This window comes from Meleagris gallopavo, chromosome 10, assembly GCF_905368555.1.
Source record: "Meleagris gallopavo chromosome 10, MGAL_WU_HG_1.1, whole genome shotgun sequence".
NCBI lineage: Eukaryota > Metazoa > Chordata > Aves > Galliformes > Phasianidae > Meleagris > Meleagris gallopavo.
In genome coordinates, this window is record NC_139413.1 from 14,988,444 (window position 1) to 15,015,307 (window position 26,864).

The 26,864-nt window shown below is 37.2% G+C and overlaps 1 protein-coding gene across 1 annotated transcript in view; it reads left to right on the top strand.

Annotated features, from left to right (window-relative positions):
* Window positions 1–26,864, top strand: part of LOC116216988 (uncharacterized) — a 451,866-nt gene that overhangs the window by 248,440 nt on the left and 176,562 nt on the right. The window contains 1 exon segment of the mRNA XM_085231079.1: window positions 8,880–8,996. The gene's annotated coding sequence lies outside the window, so the exon portion shown is untranslated.

Below are 26,864 nucleotides of genomic sequence, written 5' to 3' on the forward strand. Positions count from 1 at the left end.
AAGGCACAGGGTTCTTAAGCTTTTATTTGAAAAGGCTGTAGTTATTATTAAAATAACCTTCAAGTGTTGACTCAAAATCCCTTCACACTTTGCTAAAATTGTCCTGAAATTTCTGTCATTCTCATTAATATGTTTCATTTTCCATCCCACATTCTGTACTTAGCATTGTTAGAATTTCTCCCTCTTCCACCTGCTGTATATTAAAAAATATTGGTGTCATTTTCCTAAAACAAGTAAGTAAAGTTGAATTGTCTCTTTGATCATTTCCTCTATTCTTATTTTAAAAAAGTACATTGTGTTTAAAGCTGCCTGTTGTCTGTTGTTGTTTGAATGACTAGTCTCCATCAGGTGGTTTTAAAGTTTGTGGTTACAAATAGAAGAGTTTTTAAGTATTTATAATCATCTTTGTTTAAATTGCGTAGAAGCAAGATAAGAGAGGCATAGAAAACTGTCTTGCTAAAGAGATAGTGTTTTTGTAAAAGGGCTTTTTCTTATCAAGGTCTGAGAGTCCCTTTTTTTTCCTCTAGCATATGAAATATTTACTTGTTAGGCAGTATCAGGAATACCCATTTTCCATAGTGCTACACCAGCCCAACCCATCAACGTGCTGGTTAATTAAGTGTGACCTAAACCAACTTGACTTGAGCTCTGCATTAAATGCACAAAACCCATTTGAGCTGACCAGCAGCAGAAGTGGTACTCAGAGAAATTGAAAAGGATTTCTCCCAAATGCTTTCTACTTACTTACAGCACTCAAGTAATGGCTGAAGATTAGCATATGACATGACAGATTACATTAAGTCATGTCTTTCCAGTGCTTTATGACAGCACTATCACATTAGCTTCTTAGCACTGGCACATCGAGGCATGCAAATGTTTTCAGACCCTCTTATTCAAATCTACAAGCTGACATGGCAGCCTTGATATGATTATTAGTCATTTGAGAGACTTTAATTCACGTCATCAGATAACAGGTTCTGCTAAAAGGTTAGAGAAACTGTCTGCTTTTAATGAAGCCCTCAAAAAAGACCCTCAAAAACCTTACTGCTCACAGAGAGCCTTATTTGACTTTATTGACAAGATCCCCCTAAGAATGAACTTGAGTTGAATAAGTAAGCAGGCATCTAGAATGAAAAACATTGACTCAATTTAAAAATGAGATCAAGCTATGTTGAAGTCCTATCTTTCCTCTCACATTTTTTTTTTCTTGGTTTTATCCAAGCTTTAAAGACAAGGTACTGTGCCTGAAAAATGTTTTCAGCTTATGATGTTAAGTGAGGAAAAGTGGGGTAAGAACTGTTCTAATTCCTCAGTCGTAGATTTTCTTTGTTATAATGAGCGAAGAGTCACTGCGACTTACTACAAAGGGTTAACAAGTGATATATTGTGACTAGAAACAGAGTAACACAGTTGCAAATTCTATTTGTCCTATTTTAGTCTGTATCTATTAACGTGACATTATATCCAGGCATTATTTTGTGTTAAAACATGGCGAATCTGCTTTACCTTCAAATGGAAAATCTTTGTGAACAAATTCCAAAGATAAGCAGGGGTTGGCACAGGCTTTGGTCTCTTTCATATGAAAGTGGTATGAGTGAGGTAAAAAAATGATGTTATTTCTGAGCAAGAGAAGGAAGAATCCCTTTGCAGGTAAAAGGGATATTTGTTGTTGGAGTAATGATTTGTCTTTGGAGTTGCAAGAGGCATACACAGGAAAATGGTGATGATCCAAGCATTATCCTCAAGCCAAAGATGTGCCACAACCCTGCAGAGAAACTAATCTGAGCCTTTAAAGTCCTTTTCGTATCAGTGTTGTAGTGACCACTACATAAGTAAAGTCTGTGTCAATATGGTACTGTGCAGAGTGCACCAGACTTCCAGAAAGGTACAGCCCGGTGCTCATTGCAGGCCTCGAGGCTGAATGGTTGGAGTTCTGCTACCTGTTCTCCTAGCCTAGCCTAAGGAAGCTGGAGCTTGCTCATTGAAGACTTTCAAGTACATAGTTTAGAGATCGTTTTGCTCAGTGCTTTGGACTTTCTCTAGAGCCTTGCTTGGTTTGCCTCTGAGCAATATGCTAACTTGGAGTGGAGAAATGTATGTGTGTTGACAGGCAAATTGCATTTAAGCTAATTGTTGTCATTAACTGTGATTTTTATCCCAGTTTTTTTAAAAAAATAACTCAGAGTCCCTAGTATAGGACTCATACTTGGGTGACTAAGATGTGCAATTACCTGAGATTAAGACTAGTCATTGACAATAGCCAATGGACCTCAGTGAAAAAGGCCTGGCTTGTAACACCTTTCATATTGCTGTGGAGTGTCCCCCTTATAGCACATGTAAATCTGTTTTTGTTCCTTCTGACTAGAAATGTGTTAAGTGAAAAAATGTGTCAAGCTATGTCCTCAGTGCTGTCTCTCCAAATCCTCCCATCTTCATTTGCCTATTCCACCCCTGCAGCTTTGTTCTCCATGGACATCTCAGACCTGATAAATCTACTCTGCCTTTTTCCATGGTCATCCAGCTCTTTTCTATTTTAGCAAAGTGGATTGTTGTAAATACTTGGATGTACTTCATTCTGTTTTCTGTGGGTAAATGACAGCATGAGCAACAAGGCAGCTCCTTGTTACTGCTACTGCCCTCATTTTTATTGTGGTTTAGCCCAGCAGGAATCCCAGCACCGCACAGATGTTCACTAATGCCATACTCCACCCTCCCCATCAAGTGGGATGAATGAGAGAATTGAAAACAAAGTAGAACTCGTGTTCAGTTCTTAGCAATAACCAAACATTGGTATGCTATTAATGCTGTCTTGGCTGAAACCAGGACAATTCTCAAGATCTTTTCTGACCTTTATCACAGATCCTAACCATATGAAATTTCTTGTGATCTGCCATCAATATAGGCCAACCTTCTTGTGTTTTTGCTTCACAAGTCTCCATCTCCTCATAAATTTTTCTTAAAATGCATTTTTCAGGCTCTTATGCTTGCTGACTTTTCTCTCATTGGGTTCATAACCAACTGTTTTAATTTATTAATCAGTGTTTTTATAGTGGCATTCTTTAGTTTAAACAATTGATATAACTTTGTACAGGGTTTTGAGGCTCAGTTTGTATGAAAGCTGCTATACAACATTGCCACTGTGCAGTGTTCTACCCAGATTTTTTCGTATTTTTCTGAAACAGCAATAAAAATCTTCAATTATGTCAGTGCTAAAAATTTTTTTACTTCAGTCTTACAAACTTTCCCACACATGAGCTCTTTCACTAAGCTTGAAAGAGATTGGTAAGATTTAGGGTCCCTTGTTTATGGAGCATTCCAGGAAATGATAATGGAAGTTTAGAACAGCTCTAAGGTGCCTCACTGACAGTTCTACCCATGGCAAGAATAACGATTTACAAAATTATGTTAAAGACAGGACACAATGTAAGTAACAGGTTAAGAAACTGCAAGCCAAATTAGCTAAAACAAAGGATAAATAAATATATGTGTATATATATGTCAATAATATGTATCAGTAAAAATAAAAATATGTAATTGTTGTGTGTCCTCATAGCATAGGGAGAATCACTCGCAAAGGTAGTCCCTATGGATTTTGGCATGAATCAATCTGGCTAAAGACTGTTTCTATTAAGTCATCCATCATTTCGCTACTGCTAGGTACTTGCTGTGAAAATGAAGTTTTATAGGTCTTTCTACTGCAGCTCTGCTGGCAGAAGAAACCTTAATCAATACATTACTGCATCCTATGGCACTGGTTGGTGTTCAGAAGTCCTTCCTTGGATCTGGCACCATCCGCCCTCTATCAGCGGATGCGATAGTGTTGACACAAGTTAGGTTTGCAGTTTGCATACCCGTGAAGGTCAATCCTGCTTTATAGGTTGTTTTCAACTGAAAATGGGAACAGCTAGAAGTGGCTTCCAAACCAGTCACTGTCTCTTTGGCTGAGTCCCAGGAAGGTTTGGCATAGCTGCTAACTGCATAGGATGTGTTTTACCCGGCCACATCTCTATTGTAGGTGCATTCCTGATGCTCCTCTACCTTCTCTGAAAAACATTAAGTAAGAGACTGAGTAGAAGACAGGGAGTAGAGAAATCTTAGATGATTTTAAAAGCCCTACTGAGTCTCTGAAATTTTTCTGGTGGTTCTGTGCTTGCAGTTATTTCCATCTTGTAGTTGAATAAGAACTGGAAAATCCATAATGTTTTGTTCCCCAATGCCTATTTTTTTTTCAAGGAATACATGTTAATCAATAAAGAATGTATCCCCCACCTTTCATTACTTCAAGCCTCCTGTCATACTCATATTCTCTTTTACACTAGACATGAACAGTTCCACTGTCTCAAAATTATTTTATATGTAATTTAAAGGAGAATGCTTAGAATGACAAATACCAGTAAGTTTAGAGGGTTTGTTCGCCAGAGGCTACAATCTCTTGCGACAGCGAACTACAACTCTAATCTTCATTTGCTCTCCCAGTCCTGTAACAGATTGCATTTCTCTCACCCTTTCTCTCTTCCTCTCTGTTATTAATTCTTCACCTTTAAAAAGATTAATACCTTTCAAGAAATGGACTTGTGTGCTGATTCAACTATTCTGAGTGCTAATATATGGAGCCCACATCACTGAGAACAGCAGTTTGATATCCACCACCTGATGGACCTTGATGTACAGCCACTGTTATCTCAAGTTCTCATGGTTTGTGAAGCTTAACACTTAATGTACTTGTGTACAAAGGTGTTGCTAGTGGGAAAGATGCAATTTAGGAGTTGAGAGAACTACAGGATAGTTTGAGATTAATCCTGCCTGCTAATTGTACATTTCAGCATTGAAGGGCTGACCTCAGTATCAGGATTTCTTGTTAGCAAAAAGGTTTTCAGTTGACTTACCTGGCTATCGACACAAATAAAAGGTGTGATAAAGGGGAATATTTGAGCTAAGTCATAGAAATAGCAGCAATCACTATATCACTATAATTTGTCCCATACCAGCACAGAAGATTATGTTGTCTTCACAAGTTATCAGCTCTTTTTCTCATTACATCATATCATTGCTGATATTGAAGAAGTATCTTAAATGGTTAGCCACTGAACTCTTTCAAGGATGAGTTCAAAATCTTCATCTTTAAATGCTGACATTCAGATATCCTCTGGCAATCTAGCAGTCACGAAAGTACTCATTATCATTATTACTGATACCTAAAGTTGTGTAAAAATCTTTTGTTTAAAAAAAACACCAACCAACCGAACAACAACAAAGAAAATTCAGCTGTTAATTACATGTTCTGTTATTGCTCTTTCATGATTGAATAGTCTCCAGGAATTTTATTTTCTAAATAAGTACATAAATTTTGACTGCTATGGTACTGCATTGTTAGTGTTTCAGGAAATGTCTTGTCTTATGGGCACAGGACAATTCCAGAGCATTTTAAAACAATATAACAAGAATCCAAACAAATGCGACTGCTCAGAGATTACCTTTTCTCTGTTCTCTTGAATTGTCTTGCTATATGTATTTTTCTCTCATTTATGTCTAACTGTCCTTCATACCTCAGTTCAGATGCCTTGTATGAATTAGGACAGAAAAGTCTTTCAGCTCTGTCCCATGTCCCACTGTATATGGATAGATAGATATTTTTAACTAACTGGCCTTAAAACGATGAGTCTTTCTGTACCACCAAGTTCCATGGTCTGTATGGTTACCTGAGATTTAAACAAGCATCCCTGAACATGTGGGATTTATTGAGTGCTGGATGATCGTGGGTTATATAAGTCTAACAACCAACACTGAATTCTGAGGTATAGATGTAGTATACTTCCAATTACATCAGATTTATTTTAAACATGAATTAGCTGGTGGTTGTTGTGACTTAGCTGCTCTTTTAACTGTTGCTTTAAAACATGTTTTTAAATCCTAAGCTGTATGTGACTGGATTTGATTTAGCACTTGGTCTTAAACCACAGTTCAGTTTTAAAGTGAGTCATTAATTGTGTTTTCTTCACAGTGACAGAGGATCTCAGATTGAAGTTGATTTGACAAATATTGTGGGCATTATATTTTTATAGCACGAAACTTTACCCTGTTGTCACTTAAGTCAGGAGTATCCATTGATTTTACTTGAAGAGTGGAAGCAGTCCTGTGGCCAACAGGTCTGTAAGATAGCTTAGCAGAAATAATTCCTTGGGCAGGTAGCATTCTCCAAAATATTCTTGACAAAAGGAACCAATTGAGAAAGCATTTCAGTGTTTTTTTCTTGATGATATAGTATGACATGTTTGATAAATGGGTTTGTGTTACATGAAGTTTATGTGACCCAGGGTTGAAATTAGCTACAGACCTTAGAAATAAACCAATATTGGTACACCTCTAGAGAGAAAATATTGCCTTACTAACAGCTGGCATTTGTATTTTGCATGTCTGTGAAGGTGTCGATGCACGTATCTATGAAAATAGAGTGTGTATAATTATGCACATGTGCAAGCTATGCTTCTAGTCTGTTGGGAAGATATCATCTTAAGGTCAGTAGAGGGGGTACTTACCTTTGCAAGACACTTGTCCATGCCTACACTTTACTACGTCCTCTAGTACCTCTTGAAAGCATCTGCCTTGCCTCACTGCCTTTGGTAAAGATTTCAAAAGAAATTACTGTGGAATGATAGGAAGTTCATTCTGGTCTACACAGGTCCTTGTACAGAAATAATACAAAGTTTATCTGAGGCAATCAAATCTATTTTAAAGGATATGCAAGTCAGAAATAGTATTTTATGCACTTTTGTATCCAAAGCATTTATAGATACTACTTTTTTAATCCAGTTCATCATCCACTAAAGAGGGCCTGATTCTGATCCACCTTTGCTTTTTTTTCCTTGGGATGGTTCTGAAACCAGCAAGTAGGAGATGATCTTGGTAATGCTATCCTGCAGTTGTGGGGAACTTGGGCCATGGGGCTGGCTGGCAGTGAGGCTGCCTGTATGTCACGCTCCCTGAACATGCTCTGATTGAGATTTCCACAGGGCAGTGTGGCAGTCAGGGCTCCTTAGTGCAGCCTAACACACCAGGGGAAGGTCCAGCTCTCCTGAGAACACATTGCAGGGTGATGGGATGGACAAAAGGAGGAGAGATTAGGCTCTACAGTCCCCATAAAAGAGGAGAAGCCTTATGCTTGTCCACCAGCATGTCAACCCCCTGGTTGGATGGCCAGGACAGCAAAGAGTTTTGTCTCTGGCTTTTATCTCCCAGTCTACATGATCCTCACCATGCTGTTCCTTCCTTCTAGTCAGAAAGGGTTTATGTCTTGTCTTACATGAAGCCATGTCACATTCTATGGCATTGTGTATTTAGATCTCAAGTGAGGACTGTGTTTCTTCCATCTGCTTTCATCTGAAAGGACAACTTGCAGTATTGCAAGCAACAGGCCAAATTCAGTCAGACATTGAGGAGTTTTTTCAGGAGTGTACAACAGGAAAAAACATCATTGTTCAGAGGTTAGATAATAGTAAAGACACAAAGGACAGGTCACTGCTTTCTTACATTACTGAAGGACCTCTATAAGAGTTGAAATGAATACATTATCCATAAAGCTGGTTTCTCTCATCACTTTGCTGTGGATCTCCTACCTAAGACCCTGTGTTGCTTTGCTACTTAACACATCTTTAAGAATGAATCCCTTCAGTCACTGTTGTGTTTAGTTCACCTGAGTTCCAAGAAGGCTGAGAGCTTGTGGAAGACAGTGCTCACAAAGTAGAAAGTACTGGCACCTAGCTGATTGGCATAGTGGGGCGTCCAGCTCCATGGTTGTGTGGTAGATCACATCTTCACGGGCTGCCACAGAAAGGCATCAGTGAGATCATGGGAAAATAATGTGATATTCTAAATAATCACTGCAAAGTAACAATTAGGAAATTCTAACTGGAAATTCTAAATTCTAACCCAGCAGCCTATCTCCTGACAGATATACTGATATTTAAACAAATTAATTGTCTTTTCAGGTTGGTTTGCATAAAAAACATAGATTAGTGTCTGCATAATTTCATTTTTGCTTTCTTAAGCCTCATTCACTGATTTTTATATAATTGTTAAATATAATGTTTTAAAGGAAAATATTTGGTAAAGATAAAAATGTTTTCTCATTTACTGTAAAACTTCTAAAATACATGATTCAAAACCAACCTGGAATTCTGAGTGAAACTAGTTCAGAAAGGAAGTACCTCATAACACAATTGTGGGAATCTTTATCTCGTGACATTATATATGCTGCTATTTTACACAGGTTTAAGAAGGATAGTGGTAGATTACAGAGGAAAAAAGTCCATCAAGGGCAATTGTTTGCTGGTGTCTCTCCTGGGAGAATAGTCTAGAGAAATGTCACTACATGCTTATCTCTATGCCTGTGTTTTTCCATGTCCACTGGACATTGTCAGAGACAGAATACTTGGATAGATGTATCACTTATTTGATGTTGTTCTATTAAATACTGCAAAAAGAAATAAGTCTGGGGAAATAATTTTATTTTAATAAAATATTTAATGACTTCGTTATTCTTGTCCTCAACACTGGAATGACAGCAAAATAGACTCTTCTATCTGCCAGGCTGTGTCTGTCCACAGGGTTCTTGGAAATTCTAAATGATGACTGTATTAGCAGTGACTTTTGATAAATTGTATTCATTCCCTAAGAAAGAAGGTGTTGCTAGTATGGATAGATTTATTGCTTTATTTCAGTATCAGCCATAAGTGAGAGAGTTATTAGGACTCTATTGCTAGACACTGGATAACATCTTTTGTTAAAATTAAGCAGTAGTAGTCAGCACAGTCACTTAACAACAGGGTCACTTGTTCACATTCCGGGAACTGCTTGTTTAACTCATTGCCATTCTCTTCCAGGCATGATATCATGGTGAAATTCTAAGGAGACATTCATTGCCTCTCCTAGGAGAGAAGGAAGAATTAAGTCCTAGATGCAGTTGTACACAGTACTGGTAAAACAACAAATCCTGTCAGGTAAGTGCACTTCTTTATTAGAGGAAATACTTAAAATGAGAGGCAAATTCTTGTATGTTTCCTTAAGACAGAAGATACCAACAATGACCTTTAACTATAGATCCTTCTCATGTTTGTGCGTCCAGGAAGGGATGGATATTAGAGACAAACTTATGAGAAACAAGCAAACAGCTGCATCATGAGCTGTAAGCATTTAGGAAGGGGGCTTAGAAGAGACGGAGAAGAACTTGCTGCTGGAAGAGGCTGTAAGAGACAAAATGCAGCAGTAATCATGACATGAAAGGGAACCCCTTTCTTCCCATTTTAGCAATTCATGAGTGCTTAGTAATAACTCATTCTTTTTGAGATAAAAATCAGATTTGTGGTGATACATTTTGTAAAGCTCGTTAGAACCTGACAAAAAGAAAGTTGACCTTAAGCATCACATGTTTCCAGCTGAAAAAATAAATGCATCTGAGAAGAAGATAGGAATAACAGCTCCTTGGATAGGAAAATCTCAAAGGTTTTACAGATACAAAGTCTCAGCTGAGAAGGACTGTGTAGAGGCCAAAAGAGATTCTTCCTTAGCTATGAATCAGGAGTTCTGGGAGGATGGAAGTCTGAAGGATGTGTGATGCCTGCAAGGGCTGGCTAGAAGACCCAGTCTCTTACAATAGCTGACAGTAGATGCCTGCTAAGATTAAAAAAAAAAAAGAAACAAACCTAAAAAAACAAATAAAAAAACAAACAAACAAAAAATCCAAACTCCACAATACACAGAGGAGATCAGACAAAAAAAAATCTATGTAACATTTGGCATGTTTTAATGCCTATTTTTTAACCACAAATTTGAAACTGAGCTTGCTCTTACTGGTTCTTTTCATGTTTTGCATAGTGATTAGAAGTTTGCATGGGCACTTTTTAGATTGTAGCTGGATTTGATGATTCTGTTTCCAAGCCAGGTAAACCTTTCAAATTCATAAATATTAGTATTTATCTTGCTTCTTCACCTTGTGCTCCCACTAGTCTGTTTGCATATGTGGAACCAACAAACTCTTACTAAAATATACTATCTCAAAAAGTGATTCAGCCCAATAGTTGTGCCATAAGGCATGTATCTGAACATTCATGCAGAAAAATGAACAATTCTAGTAAATGAGCTCATGTGTATCATTTGCAATCAATTGTTTTCAGAAGATTTAACACACAGAAAAATGATACCTTGCATTGTTGAAACTCACTGCATGTTTGTAAAAGTATCTGTATTGTGGTTTTGAGAGGTCTTTCAACATATTCATTAGAAAAATTTATGAAACTTTGGAGGAAAAGTAGTTAACATTTCCATATAAGCAAATTAAAACAATTCTGAAGATTCAAAAATTTTATTCAATCCACTTCATTCATAAATATCTAGAATTTGTGTGAGTGGCATATGATTTCCTTGGGAAGCTTAGTTTTAATAATGTTGGTAGTGTTTGCTTAGATGACTTATTTGGAGTGATTATTTAAGGCTGAGAGCAAACTTCTAAAGGAGGTTGAGAAATGTATTAAGTTTCTAGTAGATAATTCTTTAGAAATTCTGTCCGTTCAGTGTACACAGCATATAGCTTGATCAATCTTGGCTTAAAGCTCTATGCAATTTACAGAACAAATAAAGTTTGACCATAAATATTACTGTAGTTTTATAGTTCTACAGGAACTTCATAGTTTCTATTGGAATTTTAACTTGCCAATCTGTTCTATATATGTTTCTGTACCCACAAGAGTAATTGACTTGTGAGTATATATAAAATAAATTCTTTATGTGCGAGTTTCTTTAAAGGGTTTTTTTAATTCAAAAGATACCAAAGGTTTTTATTAAGGAGGTTAAGTGCGATCATTGTCTCTACTTTACAGGTAGAGATATGAAACTAAGAAGTGCTTTGTAGATCTGCTGAAGACTTAAAAGTTGTTCTCAACACTGTTTCAACGGTAGCTTTCAGAAAAAAACTTTAGATAGTATTTGACAAACTGTATCTTCTGAACATTTTTGTCATGGTCTCTCCCAGAATTTGTTCTAAGTAAGCAATTACCCTGGCAAAGTCCTGTCTTTGGAAGAGCAGAGTGTTAGCTGGGCTGATGTTACTGAAAGGTTCATTTGGAGATTTTGTAACCAAAGTTACGGGTGGAAGGAATGATCTTTCAATCTATAGTGGAGGAGAGGTAACTGGCACTAATAAAATTATAAACAATATAAACAATTTTAATTCTGAACTTACTGTAAATCTTATCCTGAATGAAAACGCTATTTTGAATTTTGCTTACTTTGTGAACAATACATATGTTGCCCAACAGTGTATAGACTTGAAAAGTATATTTGTATGGATATAGATGCAAGTGTGTGTATAAACACACCCTTCTGCATCAATGTACTTTATATTTTATGATTCATCCTTTCCTTTCTCTCTCTGTAGCAAATCTTAATCTACATTTTCTCTCTTTTCTCTTCCTTGGCTTCAATTTTAAAGGAACCCCCATGGCCATGGGTTTTGCTTTTACAGCACTACTTATATTGCCAACTGCAGTTAAGTCATGTTTATATGTAAAACTTAATTAAGACTAGTAAAAATTTGTATAAAAAATAGAAAAAAAAATCCTAATTTCTTTTCTTATATAATAAGAAGTAAAAGAAAGTTTTGTTTCCATGTAATGACTGTGGAGCTGTAGAACCTGCAGCCTCTATAGTGATAAGATTAAAAATCTATACATTTTGTCTGCCCTTCAGAACAGTTGCAGTTTGTTCTGGTGACATCCCATCTGGGAGATACGAGTTAGGTACTAGCTACTCACAAATAGGAATGAGCTTTCACACAGGCATGTATAGATTATAGGCTGGACTGCTAAAGCAGGTCTCAATATAGCATCCACTAGCTAGTGGGGAATTGCTGTTCTAAGTCACCTTTTTTCACCCGTCTTGAACTTGATCCACATCTATTTGAATCGTTTCTTGTTAAGCTGAGATCTAAAGGTAAAATGGTCTTCACAGAAAATGTTCTGCCAGGCAGTGATTTCTGGAATACAAACCCCTTGCCCTGATTCACAGCCCTGAAGAATGTAAGAGGTTGGTTTAGAGGTAATAAAATCCTCAAATTCTTGGCTGTTGTGAGGAAATTCCTTTTTCCACTGTGGCAGTTGTCTAGCTACTCTGTGTTGCTCCATCCAGCTGAAAAGCAGCATGGAATATTGTATATTAGAGTACATTATGCTCTTGAGAAAGTTATGTTCTAGCTTAAATCCAAAACAAAGGGGCATTTTGAAATATAGTCATGAAATTGTGTACCAGGTTTATGTGCACAAATCTTCATAACAAGCAGCAAATGGGGAAATTAGTCATAAAAATCCCATTTACCAATAACAGAGTTTGTGCCTGCAAACTGCAGAGCACCACTTAGAATATGGCCGATATAATAAAAAGGGAGTAATCAGATTTAATGGAAGCAGTGGTAATCAGTTTTTTTCTAGTAAACTTTTGTAAGGAATGTTTGTGCTCATGTTCAGAGTACAATGGGTATTTTTGTGATATCATACAGTCTCACTTTAGCAAAGTTACATTCAGCTGGGTCCAATTTCTCTGTATCTTCATTGAAAAAAATACAACAATCGAAAGAGCATTGAGTGACACAAAGCACGAGGACATTTCAAAAGTCTAGCAGGTGAACTTTAGTAATTGACTGTAATTATAAACCTTTGGGCTGAATTTCTTTTAAGGTTCAGGTGAATTTTGCCATCATTTTCATGAGCTTAACAGGAAGAATGTGCAGTAGAAAGGCTGTTTACAGGTAAATAGAAAGGACGTGTTTCCCATGGATCAATCTTCTCTATGGAAATGTGTGTTTTACTAAATGTTACTTATTTTTTACATCAAGCATTTGTCAGTGTGGTTCTGAGGAGAATTAGTTTGGGCAGAAGGTAATTTTTTTAAAAATGTAAATTTTAAAATGGCAAGTGGTGTTTATAGAATTTTCAGATTAGATTGCATGTAATTGACAGTGTCCTTTAAATTGACAATTTAGGATGATTCTTATTTTCAATGATCTTTCACATTTAAGGCGTTTCTTTAATGGTCTGAGTTGCAGTTTAAAAATAGAAAGCCTATGCATGTGCTTCTGCTTGCTCGGGTACTGCAAACTTGATTTCTGAGGTTGCTGACAGCTTTTGAAAGATTTAGGAACTGTCAGCAGGAAACATTCCCATAGAATCTGTACTGTGAACTTTTTCTGGAAAAACAGCATCATTTAGCAGGTAATATATCTGCAATAAAAGCATAGTTATGCAATAATGGCTCATTAATATAGCAAATCATAACATGATCTTTTCTACTCAATTTTAAAAGGAACTTGTGGAGAGAATAAGCTCCTACTCAGATGGTTGGTTAACTTGGTTGTTTTTGTATATTTTTGGTATTTAAACTTTGAAATATCAACTTGATTTTTATGGCAGATAACATTTAGTCATGACATTCTATTTCTGAATAAACAAATGTCCGTTTGAACCTGGATTAGTACAATAGGATATTTTTTACTTTTGCTCTTTTTTGAATATGCTAGGATACTGCTGCTGTACTTTGGTATGTAACTGCTAATTTATCCTTTACATCTTTACAATCTTGTCAGTGCTTCAAGTTTTCCTTAGTTTTTCTAATCTAACGTAATCCCAGTGAAATCCTTTGATTGTCTGTTTGGACCTGATCCACTTCTAAAGCATGAGTGTAATGGACTTTATGGCACTTACTTGGAAGTAATTTATCCAACAGAGTGAATATAGATACTTGTTTTAATAAGAATATGCTTTATGGTAAGTGGGGACGGCTATTTAATTAGCTAAAGGGAAAGCAGTTCATGATACAATCTGTTCCAATCATCTTAGACATTAAACAAAAAGTCAGACCAAGTTATTTATGTACATACGCTTTATTTGCAGTTCCTTTGTGTAACCTCTTGGTAGAACTTTACAGCATTATCTGGATTAAAAAAAAAAAAGTATGTATTTCTTTAAATGAAAAAAAAGTAAGCAAAAGTTTCACTTACTGCGGTCAGACGTTCAAGTGCATACATGGAGCTTGCTCTGAAAGTAATGCCTCCCATTTATTTCCTTCAAAATTAACATAGATATAAAAAATAGAATAACCACAATAACACTATTTGATATAGAAATTTCTCAGCTGCAAAATACTACTTTCCAGCATTATCACCACCATTAGTTGATTCACATGAATGATCTGATCGAAATACTCTTAATTTCATGGTATGACAGCTGTGCATGCCAGTCTGGAACATGGCTTGTCTTTCATACCACTGTTGCCACTGCTGAAATGCACCACTCACCTCCTCACTGTGCTCACACCCACTGTTTGTTCTCCATAAACAGTCAGCAAGTGTCGATGAATGTCAGTGGGTGTCATTTTTTCTGCACAGAGAAATTCAATAGCACCCCTTTACTTAATCTGCATTTCCATGTTAGATGCAGTTCTGTCAGACTGCCCCACTGCTGCCATCTGTCACATGGCAATAAAATGTGTTAGGATCTTGGTGGGAAGATTCAGGCTCTACTGCCATCCCACCAATATTCAGCTCTGATATTGTGAGCCAACATAATCCAAGAGGTGGTATTACTTTTGGAGCAGCCCTCATCTATTAAAGCAGTTGGCAGTGGCAGCAGTGCACAGTTTATCCTGGGTAATATGCTCTTTTGACATTTGGTGGTTTTCATCTTTCTGTTCAGAAAGGTGATGTTAGATGTTATAAAAGTATTACATTCTTCTTTCTAATGTGGATTTTTTTTTCTATTGCCTTGAGCTGCCTATTTCATTGATAAATAAGATGTATTTCTGAAGCACAAGGATTCCTTTGCAGTTCTGCAGAAGATAGTAGAGTTTTAGAAGGGATTAAAGCAGCATTTGGAAGCTAAATGGAGACATGATCCCTTTAGTTCTTCTGACTATATTGAGTACTGGACATTTTACCTCATTCCTTGTGTTATATTTTGCTATTAGAAGGAAATGCATCTTCAAACCCACAAACAGCAAAGTAAAGAAGAAAAAATATGCAAGCTTTAAAGTGGTATTTATTTATGAGTACAGAGTGTTTAGTTGTGAAAATCTGCTAATTGCAATACTTCAATATCCTGAAAAAGAGTCTTTGTTTAAGGGACCAATCCAAAAGCAATTTGATTTAAAAACTCCAATGGACTCCCGTGGTCTCTGATTTCCATCCCTCATCTATAATAAGTTGAAAGAGTTTTTGATATAAAGCAGCGGCTAGTGTGTGCTGATGGTTTCTCTCCTCCTCACAAACATGCATCACCAGCTGGTTTATGTGACCCTGCTTGTTTTCATGAAGTCAGTGGTAAAACTGAGGTATTAAGAATATATGGCCCACATACAAACAGGCATATCCTAGTAGCTGCTTACAGCCCACAGACTCATGGCTTTCTCCTTTTCAGCGCAAGAAGTCAGGGATGAGCAACTCCCAGTACTGTATGAGTATCTTGAATAGATCATTTTATTCACCCACGTGATGGAAATAAAAGCTCAAAAGTGTGGTAAAGAGGAGAAATGTTTTGTTTAGGTGACATTGTAATGCAATTCCAAGCAAAATTAACTTTGCAACCCAGTTCTGGTAAACCAGCGGTAAGTCACTCACCAATATCAGTCTTGTCTCTGTTACTTATCCAAGCATGATAATAGACAGTCCAAGGTCTGTTCAAAATTACATTTTAAGGCAAAAAATTAACAGGAGTATTTATTGTATACAAATAGTAACTGTCCCAAAACCCAGAGGAAAACCTGTCTGAACTCCCTAGACCTGATTGTCTAAGGCCTGTTTTCTGGAAGGTGCTAATTGCCTCCTAAGGGATGCCAAATGCTCTCAAATCCCATTGAATTCAATGAACTCCAATTGATGCATTTCAGTGAATTCCCAATGAAGTCAGCCCTCTCAGCACTGCAGACTCAAGAGCTCTCAGCAGTATTCAGGATCGTGTCCTACATGAACAAGCAAAACAGTGTTCATACAGTGCCCTGGTTGACAACAGGGAGGTTAATAAATCAAGAACATCAATTAGGAATTGCATAGCTGCACTGCTCACTTATACCGTCATTCTTCAGAGACAGATACATCTTTAACTTTGTGTGCACTTTGTGTGCATAGTCCCATTGATTTAGATAGGGAACTATTCAGTTCAGCTATCCAGTTCATATTCAAATGAATAAGCACCTAATTGCTTGCAGGGCTAATGCCAGAGGGGTTTAATCCCATCAGATTTAAGAGCAGGGATGGGACAGTTGACAAGCTGTCTGCTGTTCTACCATCAGCCAGACAGCTGAGCCTCCTCTGGAGCTGCTCTTCCAGCTCTACTGTTAACAGTGTGTGGCCCACTTTGTGAACTCTGGTGGTTCAGGCGCTGCTGCAGAGACAACTCAGACACATGCAGGGGATTAGAGGACACAAGCAAGTGTGATAACCTCAGTGTTAACCCTGGAGTTAAAAGCGCCCTCCCTTTGCAGAGCTCCAAGAAGGTGGACGTTTCCAAAAAGGATTTGAATACTGACTTTTAAAAATAATGCAGCAAACGGTTCTTAGCACTTCTCTGGACAATTTGAGGCTTCAGCCATTTTCCCCATACTGTTGCATTTGGCTCTTAAGCTTCCCTGTAAAGTTGATAATTATATTATATCAGTATCACTTATCTATCACTGACTTGCAGTCACCTCCATACTGAAATTCAGTAGCTGTTTCAAAGTGACATTGCTATAGTAAGGACAGGTCATCATATCCTTAGATTTAGATTTCATACAAAAGACCTTCAGATCTTCTAACACCTGGATCCAATACTGATTCAGAAGGAAGGACATTATCATGGCATCACTAAGCTGCTCCTGCAGTGGTAAGCTTGCTTGGAGGTCTCTGTTCCAAATACTAGCCAGCCTGACCTGCCTTAGCATTTAAGATCACAGCACAAGGTGGTATGGCTGCAGGCCATAACTCTAATGAAAACCTGGTACAGTGAGTAGATTGTTCCTGGATCTCATTATAGGCAATTGTTCCACTACTTCTGCTGTTTTTAATTCCTAAACATAATATTTACCTCTAAGCATTCAAAGTTATTTTGAATTTTATCTTGACAAATCACTAAAGGGTCTATTCTTCTTTCAATGCATGCATTTAACTCTCATTAATGTTCATATGAATTATGTGCAGAGCTCAGCTCCAGCAGGTTTTTCCAGCAGGGCCTGAGTCTCAGCCCATATATGGCGCTTCAAAGTTGCTTGTGCTTCTGAGCAAACATAAAATTCTTCTGCTCGAATGGAGCAGAACAGTGCTTCCCCCAGCCTAAACTATGACCTTCTGGTCTGCTACACAGATCAGGCTGGCACCACAGCACAGGCAGTCTGCCCCTTCTCTTTCCCCATTTCCAGCCATGCTTACGTATGTGTGCTGGGAATCCTAAGGGCCTGTCTGATTTAGCAAAAAGCTCATTCAGGCTCAGCGTACAGAAGCCTTGTGCAAGCTTTTACTGTAGGGAAACTGTGGGTGTATTTTAAACTGAATCAGGCTGTAGATTACGCCTGATGTTCAGTGAACTGGAAAGGGAAACAAGCTTGTGTATGTTGCATGCCACTTTGACATTCTGTGAAAGATTCTGCCAGTTTTTCAATTATGCTTCCTGAAGATTCTTTTGATTATTTCTTCATATTATTGACAAAATGTTATTTATCCTGCACCAGGTCCATGGTATCTAGAAACCAACAAATCCTAAAGGAATTAATTTTTAGACACAGCAACCCTAAGGTTTAAGAGCATGAGTGTTGTTCATACAGTATTAGCTACTGTTGCAGGAATTGAGAGGCTTAGCATAAAGGTTTTGGAAAATTATGATTTCCTGGGGCTTCTGCACCAACACTTTGATACAATGCAGGTTACTTTATCAAGCACTGACTGAAGCAACCTCAATGAAAATGCTGGAAATAGAAAGGCCTGTTTCAAAACTTAAAAATGCCTCTGCAGGGCAAGGTGCATTCTCCTCTGCCTGGTGAAAGGAAAATAAATCTCTCTCTAATAGAGAAGATCTGTAGAAAACAGACCTTGAAATACCAATGTCTGCATTGCAGAGATCTCTGGATACTGTCATGAAATAACCAAATAAGTTACTTCTAACAGTGCAGGTAGAGCTGGCAAGGAACCTGAGTTTCCATTCTGCCATAGATTTTAGTGTTTTCTTTGAGATTGGAGGAAGGAAGAGGGGAGAATTACCCCCCATTTTTTACGAAAGCCAAAACCACAGGAAATGTGGTATATCCGAAATGAGCTGTGCTGTAGGGAGTACTCAGCTGACTGATGGAGGCTGACATAATTTTGGTCAGTTTTACTGCTGTGAGTTGTGGGGAAGAGTCAAAGTGGAGGGAATTCTTTAGATGCCAGGACTTTCAGGGCCCACAGTCCATCATACAGCCCATCCTTTGAGCAAAGTCCCAAGATGTATAGACCTCTTGTTTCCTAGCTTGTAGAGCAGTATGGGAGCCGGGCAGCCTGTGTAGACATCAGAATTGGAAGCCTGAAAGCTTCGGGATTCAATACAGTTGCAGATGTCATCATGTGAATGCCCACTGCAAATCGTGAAAGCTGTTTTCAGGAATGGGCTAAGAATCCATGGCCCCAAAATCTCTGGCAAGCCTTCTGGGCAGATAAGAATCCAATTCTGAGTGCTCCAGAAGAGGGACAGATAGCAAGAAGTTTGAGAAGCTGGGCTTTCCAATAGCTCAGGTTGTCAGGAAGTCAAAGTGCCAAGACCTGCCTGACAGACGGTTTCATTAGATTGTGGCTGAAATAAGGATTTGGGCGAAAACATGTAGATTTTTTTGGTCCAGCATTTTCAACAAGTTTCTCTGGAGAATTCCCAATGAGCTCTAGTTTCCAGCAGCTTGAAATGATTCAGATGTTGCTGGGTTTAGACCAGTTCTTATAAAACATAAGCAAATAGCAATTACTAAGTGAGGAATTATGAGGAAACGTTGTCTGTTTGGGGCCATGAGTTGCTAACAGAATGCTATTTCCTAGATAAATAATGCATATGTTCTCCACAGTAGGCCAGGAGTTCTTGGAATTCACCTCTCCAAATCTGAGATGGAGCTGCCTGCTTAGTCAGTAGAATAACTGCAGCTTCAAATGGAAGAATGCTGTTTCATGTGGTCATTTCTACTTTTTTTGGGAGGACAGAGCTTCATGATTGGTTATAGGTTCTCAATCAGAACTGCTTCTCTTGCATCCTTGGAAACTAAACTATGCACATCAGGTGTCTCTTCTCCTGTGGAGATTTCAGCTTGTCGTATTATCACAATCTACCATATTCCTAACTCTTTTTGTTCTCCTTAATTAGGGAACAGAACTGGATGTGACAGAGCCACTCATTTGTATATTACTTATTTTACTAGGGCTACTTCTGTTTTTTCATTCAACCTGTTAATATTTCAGCCTCTTTTTTATTTCCTCCCCACTGTCTAGATTCCTTTCTCAAAGCAGTTTTGGTCCCAAACCCTTGTTTGGGTTCCCTAACGGCTTCCCCAGTTCTTTTGTGGCCCACCAAACTGTGCAGTGGTGCGACCTGGTCCTCATGTTCCTACTGATTCCAGGTTTTTTCTCAGTCTCAGGCTATCTTTCTTTCCCTGTCACATGGAAAAGGCGTTCCTACTAAATGTCTGATGTTCTAGAGATTCCCATTCTTTTCCAAGCCATAATATCTAACATTAAACTAATGTATTAATCCAAAATCTTGCAGACAGTCCAATATAACAGTAACACATTGTAAGCTTTCATATTTAAGAAAACTATACGGAAGAGCTAACAACTGTATCTGGATAGTAGCCATCATAGTGCTATTTTTAATATACCATTTATTTTTGTTTTTCCATCCTTTGCATAATCGGTGCACTTAACTGTGCTTTCACCAGTGATGAAAATAGTTTTGATGTTCTCAAATGACGTTCATTTTACCTAGAAGGAACAATAGCCAAGCCTCCGTTTTCACTATCTGAGGGCACCAGTGATCTTTGCAGTTGTTGCTGTATCTTTGTTTTAAAAAAGTGAGCTCACTAGCCACAATGGATTCTGCTTTCATTGGAATGGTTAATAAGCTGCAGCACAGAACATTTCTACATGCCTCCCTACCTCCTCAGAGATTGACTACCTTAGTCATCTGTGCTGTTATAGCCCGTAATACAGATTGTTTGCTGAAATATGAAGGGATGTTACCATTTCTTGATACTGGAATTAGTGTATTATTATTGGATTCCAGGCCTTCATTACTTTGATGTATTTATTTTAACAACAGTTCTTTAAAAAGCAGATCTGTGAAATAACTTCTGGCTTAATATACCAAAATAAAACGTATTTAAGGGCACTATGGTGGAAACATGCTTGATTGAGAGCTGTAGGTATTAATACAAGTAATTGGTGCTAAATTTATTTCAGAAACCTATGTTTTCTGAGGCAACTTGAACTAAGCAATGATCGCATAATCGTACAACAATTGCATACCTTAGTGTCAGACAGGTGTTATGTTGCTGGATATATGTAGTGTCATTTTACCACTCTGAAATAGCTCTGAGCTGTTGTTCTTACCATGATGCTGAGGACTAAGGAACAGCAGTGCAAAGAAACTGATATCAGTAGAGCTGTGTCTTCCAAAAGTGTGGAATTATTGATCAGTCTGTTCCCCCTTGTCCCGCATAGGCAGTCAGATCTTAACAGAGCATAGCCTCCTAACTGCACTTGGTTGTTTGTTTTTCATTTGTTGTTGTTGTTGTTTTTTTTTTAATTGCTTGCTATCCCATTGAATTAATAGGGATCTACAAATGCTAATTCTGTGCACCTGTAGATCTAGTTTGTTTCCTAGAACCAGAATAGTGTGTACAAAAAGGCATCCTTCCTAAATATGTTCCTCCTATGTCAATGTGTGGCAATAGAAAGGATTTGAGTTACTTGTCTGATGTTTTCTGTTCCTCTCCTTGAGAAAGGGAAGTAACATGGTCTATATCCTCTGCAATTACAGCCTTTTCTAAACACATTGGTATGTTATTGTAATTTGCCTTTTTCCCTCTTAAAAATCTCTTCTGAACTACATTGTAAATACTAATAGAATGTTAGTAGAAAAAAAAAATAAAATGCATGTGTTTTAGAAGTCCATGAGATAGTTAGTGTAGGAGGCTGGAATTTTTTACAAGGAGGAGTATTATTTTCACTTTTTATTTTCACATTGACCAGTATTTTTACTTTGGGTAAAATAAAAAAATTTCCTGAGTCTTTACCAAGATAAATTTTCTGAACATTAGGCATTCCAGGATATACAGCCAACTCCTCCTGAGAGGCCAATGGGTAGATCCATTTGTTTTGGGATATGTTTTTTTCCCTCTCTCGTCCATCAGCTTTCACTTGTGGTAACAATGCAAAGGATTGTTAACTAAGCAAGTCAAAGCTTTAAAAAGTATTCATCCCCACTACTTTCATGTCCTCAAGAATTGTGGCCTGGAGGAAAGACTGACCTTTGTCGTCTTGATGAGCTTGGGAAAAGGGACAGTGAAACAGCTGGTTGGGTTGCAGCAGTTGCATGTGCCCTGGAGTGGTAGATAACAAGACACTGTGATAAAATGAGGAATGGTGTAGTAGAAAGTCAGCTAGTCAGCTTGGTCACCTCTTTCCATTCCTGGCAGCAAGTCACTGTAGCCATCTTATATGAAGTCATCTGCTACCTCTCCTCCAAACTCTATTATTAATCTCTGTTCATTGTTCCCCAGCATTCTCAGATGCTTCTCTGTTATTTTGCCAGAAGTGTCTCAGCTGTTCACAGAGTGCTAGGGATGGCTGATAGACTGCCTTGCAAAGGGCTGGCTAGAGTGCCTTCTGAGTCCTACTGCAATTTTTGAACTGTGTATTTATGAATGGGATATATTCCTATAAAACAAACAAACAAAAAACTCCAACAACAATTAAAAACCCCTTCTATTTCAACTTTGACTCACATATTTAAGTTACATGTACTTCTCATAGATTACTGTGCACCAATCAGAAGACACTTTAAGAAATATGTTTCCCCCCTCTTGTAATGTTGAATGTGAAAGCATTGCTCAGCCTTGCTTTTCTCACACTTAAATATGTAAACAAGAAAAATCCTTTCACCCAAGCAGGTTTTTTATTGTTATTAATGTACGGTTATACTGTATGTATCGACTGAACCTTTCACCGGAGGGAATCTCAGTGTCTTAGAAATACACATCACAGTGAACAGATAAGTCACATAAGTTCTTGTACCCCTTATGCATAGAACTTCACACTGCAAAAATAGTTTAAAAATTTATCAGTCTCAAAAAGACTACAGTAGGAGCTGATTTTCATTGTAGTCTTATACAACAAGGACAAATGCAAATAATCCTTAAACTTTTCAGAGACGATCTTCAGCTGGTGGTGTGATGTCTCTTCCAGTTCTTCTTTCTTTTACTTCTTTAGGCATAGACTATTTTTTCCTGTCTATATGAGCTGCTTTAATCATGGTCTAAACTCCTACTGGAAAGCTAAACTTTACTCTTCTAGGGAAACAAGTATTTAATCATCTTACTAATTTTGCCAAAATTCTCTATAACCCTTTATTACTTGTTCTTAAAAAACGATGCCTTTGTAGAATTCTTTGTGACTGCCATAACATTTGGGTCACAAAACTTGCTGGTGTTACTGAAAGTTGTGTGTAGTGCTGAGTAGAGCATACTTTGTCTAATTGCAAGCTGCTGTAGAGATGTTCTTAACAACTTACTCTTATAACTACATTTCACAAAATATTAAGATAGTTCTTCCAAACTCAAGTAAATCTACCAGTGCTTCTTTCACTTGTTTTGTATTATGTTTGCTGTTTTGTTTTTGTTTTTGTTTTTCTGTTAGTTTGGTTTTTTGTGTTTTTTTTTTTTCCCCTTTGAAATTCTTCAAACTATAGACTTAGTAATTTATAATGGAATTGTAAGACTGTGGAGTGCAAATGAAGGGCCCAGATATGATACACTCTCCACCCAGACTGCAGAAGTTTTTTATATTTTCCATTACAAAATTAGGCATTATAGCACATGTAATTTTAATAGTAATTTTATAGAAAAGAGTGATGCTTTGCTAACAATTTTTCTTATTGTGAATATTAATAAATATTACTTATAATTGTATACTGGAAAGTATGTTTTGAAATACTGTGGCACTCATCTTATTGTGTTTGAGCTCTTATGGTGACTACAAGCTTTTATACTAGATCCAGTCTACAATGCAGTGCAAATACTGAGATTTCTATATGAGATTGCTAGGTAAAAGAAACTGAGCTAGATAAAAGAAACTGATAACTAGGTGAGAAACTGAGCCTTCATGGTTGGCTTAAGCATTAATGTATACAATATTTGGAGGAGTGGAATGGTTCTCACAACCAAAACAGTACGAAGGATGATATGAATTATAGTCCGTGTAGTGAAATAACCATGTTCTTTGTTGTTGGCATTGTGAATATGTCATTATTTTGTGACGGAAGATACTTTACCAACCTGCTACTTGTTGGTTACTGATTCTGATGCACTGACCTGCCTGCTTGGCAAATTAGAGTATATACAATCAAAACAAAGGAATGGAGATGTCTGCACTTGGAAAAGGACTTTAGATTTGTTTCTGACAGTGATCCATGACAGACACTTGTGATAAGAAGTGTCTACATTTGACTTACATTAGGAAGGTATGGGATAACTTTTCTCCCTTAGAGTAGTCAATATCTTGATAATATGTAATATTCTGAGATGGATATAAATTTGGAAGGAAGGATTTCAGTATTATCTCAACAGTATTTTCAAAAATTATCTCCAATAAGTCTGGCTGTTTATTTATTTTTTCTCTTTGTAGAAGTTATATCAGGTTTGTTTTGTTTTGTTTTTAATCTTGAAAAGGTCTGTTTCATCTATTTCAGGTGGCTATAAATAGTATGAAATGTTTTGAAATCCTCTACTTTTAACTTGAGTGGGATTTTTTTTGCTGTTCTTCTCAATTGTGAAAGAAAAAAACATGATTTACCTTCTTTGTGCTGCTTGATAGCATGCTTTCATCAAGTGACCCCTTGCTTATCTCTCTTCCAGGCTTTTCAGAGTACTCTAACAGCCTAGTCATTGTTCACTGCATCTCATTCATAACATGACAATAACATAAAACTGATGTTGCTTTTCTGGCAGATGGGCTCTTTAGGTTATGCTTTTGGTCTCAGATGCGTATTTTATATTTTTATACCGATTAAAAATGTCTACAGTTAATTTCTTGTCCTTTCACAAAGGACACAGTGTCTCAACTTGTGATATTCTAGCAGATCATCATGGTCCTTCTTTGTCCCACATTACACACTCTTACATATATCCTGCATTTACTTTCATCTCAGTGCTTCTGGACCTTCCAAAGTATCAAATAGGAAGTTAAATAATCAGAGATGTAGTTTATAACATGAAACCATTCATGTTAACCTTTTGCTATACAGAAAATCTAATTCAATTCTACACTCAACTTTCTGCTATACAGTTTTTATACCCCAACAATATTTATCCCACTGTTCTATGATGACTTGGCTTCCATAATAGCTTCACATAAAGAAATTTTTCACAGACCCTTTCTAGCTGGAGTTAACTTGCATCAAGTAGCTCTCCTTATCTGCTGTGACACTGACACACACCACAAATCTTAACAGATTGTGAGACAGTTTCCTTTAGCATTCCTTTTCACTATTTTATGTGAATCAGTTTGCCAAATTCAGATGTATGGACATATAATGAATGATGAAGTCTCTTGATTATTCTGAGTTCTCTCTTACATGAAGAGACAACACTGACTTGGCCCTACTCCTTTGGAACAGTACCTTTACTGTAAGAGCTTGCTTTTTGCCAGCAGCCTAGCCAATTTATTTTTAAGATCTTCTGAACCCTTGGTGTGATGCCATCATCTGTACCTGATGACTCATTGTTTTTATAATTATCAGTTTGCTCAAGAACCTTTTCCTCTGACACTTCAATTTCCCAAAGTACATCATCTTTACTACCAAAGAGAAGGGAGCTCTGATCCTGGTTCCCATCTACAAATCTTCATTAAATGCATGGGAACATTGAACTTTACAGCATACCCTGAAGTTCTTAATGTTTTGTAATGAAACCAAATTCAGAAAAATATAACACTTTTTTCCCCATACTCTGTAACTACTTTTTTTTCTTTTTCTTTTTGACAGTGAATGTAGAGAAATATGTATAGGTTTTTTTTTTCCTAATCTTTACTCAGTCATCCAGTTTAAAAGGTATAAAAGCTGATAACAGATTAAAAAAAAAAAGAAGTTTTTTAGATAGACCTCAAATTTGCTCAAATTCATCACTCCAGAGAAAGTGAAAATTGTGGTTGAAAACTCCAATGTAAAATATTATCCTAAAGTAACAGTGCTCAACTTTCACTCCATTTTTATTCCACACTCATCTGAAATTCTTCTTTTTGTGTTTAAGATTGTTCTAATGTGTGTTAATTATTTAAATATCTTGCCACCTTTTAAGTTCCTTGCAGGAGTTTTTAAAATTAAAGATTCTAAGCTAATGAACGTGATTTCAGAATTGCCAAGCTTACAGTGCAGGGCAGTACATGGCGCCATTATGGATAACATGAAGAAGAATTCTCTGATGGGGACTCAAATAAATGTAGTCGTGTGATGCAATAAAGAGCATACAGAAATGGATGAGGCAAAACAAAATTATTTATAAGGAGAAATGCAAAAGTTTGTCATGCTGAGTGGTTACATGTAGTTATAGAGAGCACTAACAAGGTTATCACTAGAAGCTGAGTGCTGAGATGCTCACAGATATTTTCTAACTAGCACAAAGAGTAAACTGTTTTCATCTTGAAGGACAGACAAACCTGGAATTGTTGGGAAGCTAAATCTTTTTTCTGATTGTGAATAATTCAGAGCCCAATAGCAATAATGGCTCATATAGGTCAGTGTAACAAACAAAGAAACGTAACTTCTAGATATTTGATGGAGAGTTTTCAGTCTAAATGCTTTCCTGCTGCAGTATCTGGGATTCTTTTGATACAATATTATCATCATATTTTCACCTTGTGCTTTATACATTAACAATGAAATGCATATGTGCACACACATGTGCACACACACACAGGGGTTAATGAATTGTAGCAAACTGAAATACTCAGCAAAAAGGTTTACTATGGGAGCAAGGAGCCCTTGCTAAGCAGCTACTGTAATATTAGAAAACCAGACGCTGAAACTCTGCTCACATTCCAGAAGTACAAAGATTTCTAGGAAGCACAGTAATTCAGAGTTGGCTAAGCGCTGTTCCAGCAACTCACTGAGCTAAAACATCATTTACCCACAACATCAATGTGATCAGAGCTTTATACTATCATTTAAACATTTAAACAGCAACAGATTTACAGCACAGACTCAAGATACAGCTGTAACTAATACTGTAACAAAATCAATAGACAAATGTTCTAGCAAAGCGTAGTCACCGCTGTTTTCACTGATGTGTGTATGTGTGCACAGCACAGTCACACCCATGTGTTTTAAATTCAGCTCATAGGAAGGAGTTTTAAGCTCAGGGATTTAAAGCATTCAGATTTCTTCAGACCAAAATCATATCAAGACACAGCTAGGAGTATCAGTGGCCATGTCTAGAGCCAATAAAAATCTGTGGAAGTGTTTTTTCTACTGAAATTGGCCTTTGGGGATTTTCCTTTAAGATTACATTTTAATTGAAGTAGGGAGCCAGTTCTGCATGTGGTGGAAGTAAGAAGCCCACTAACATTGGAG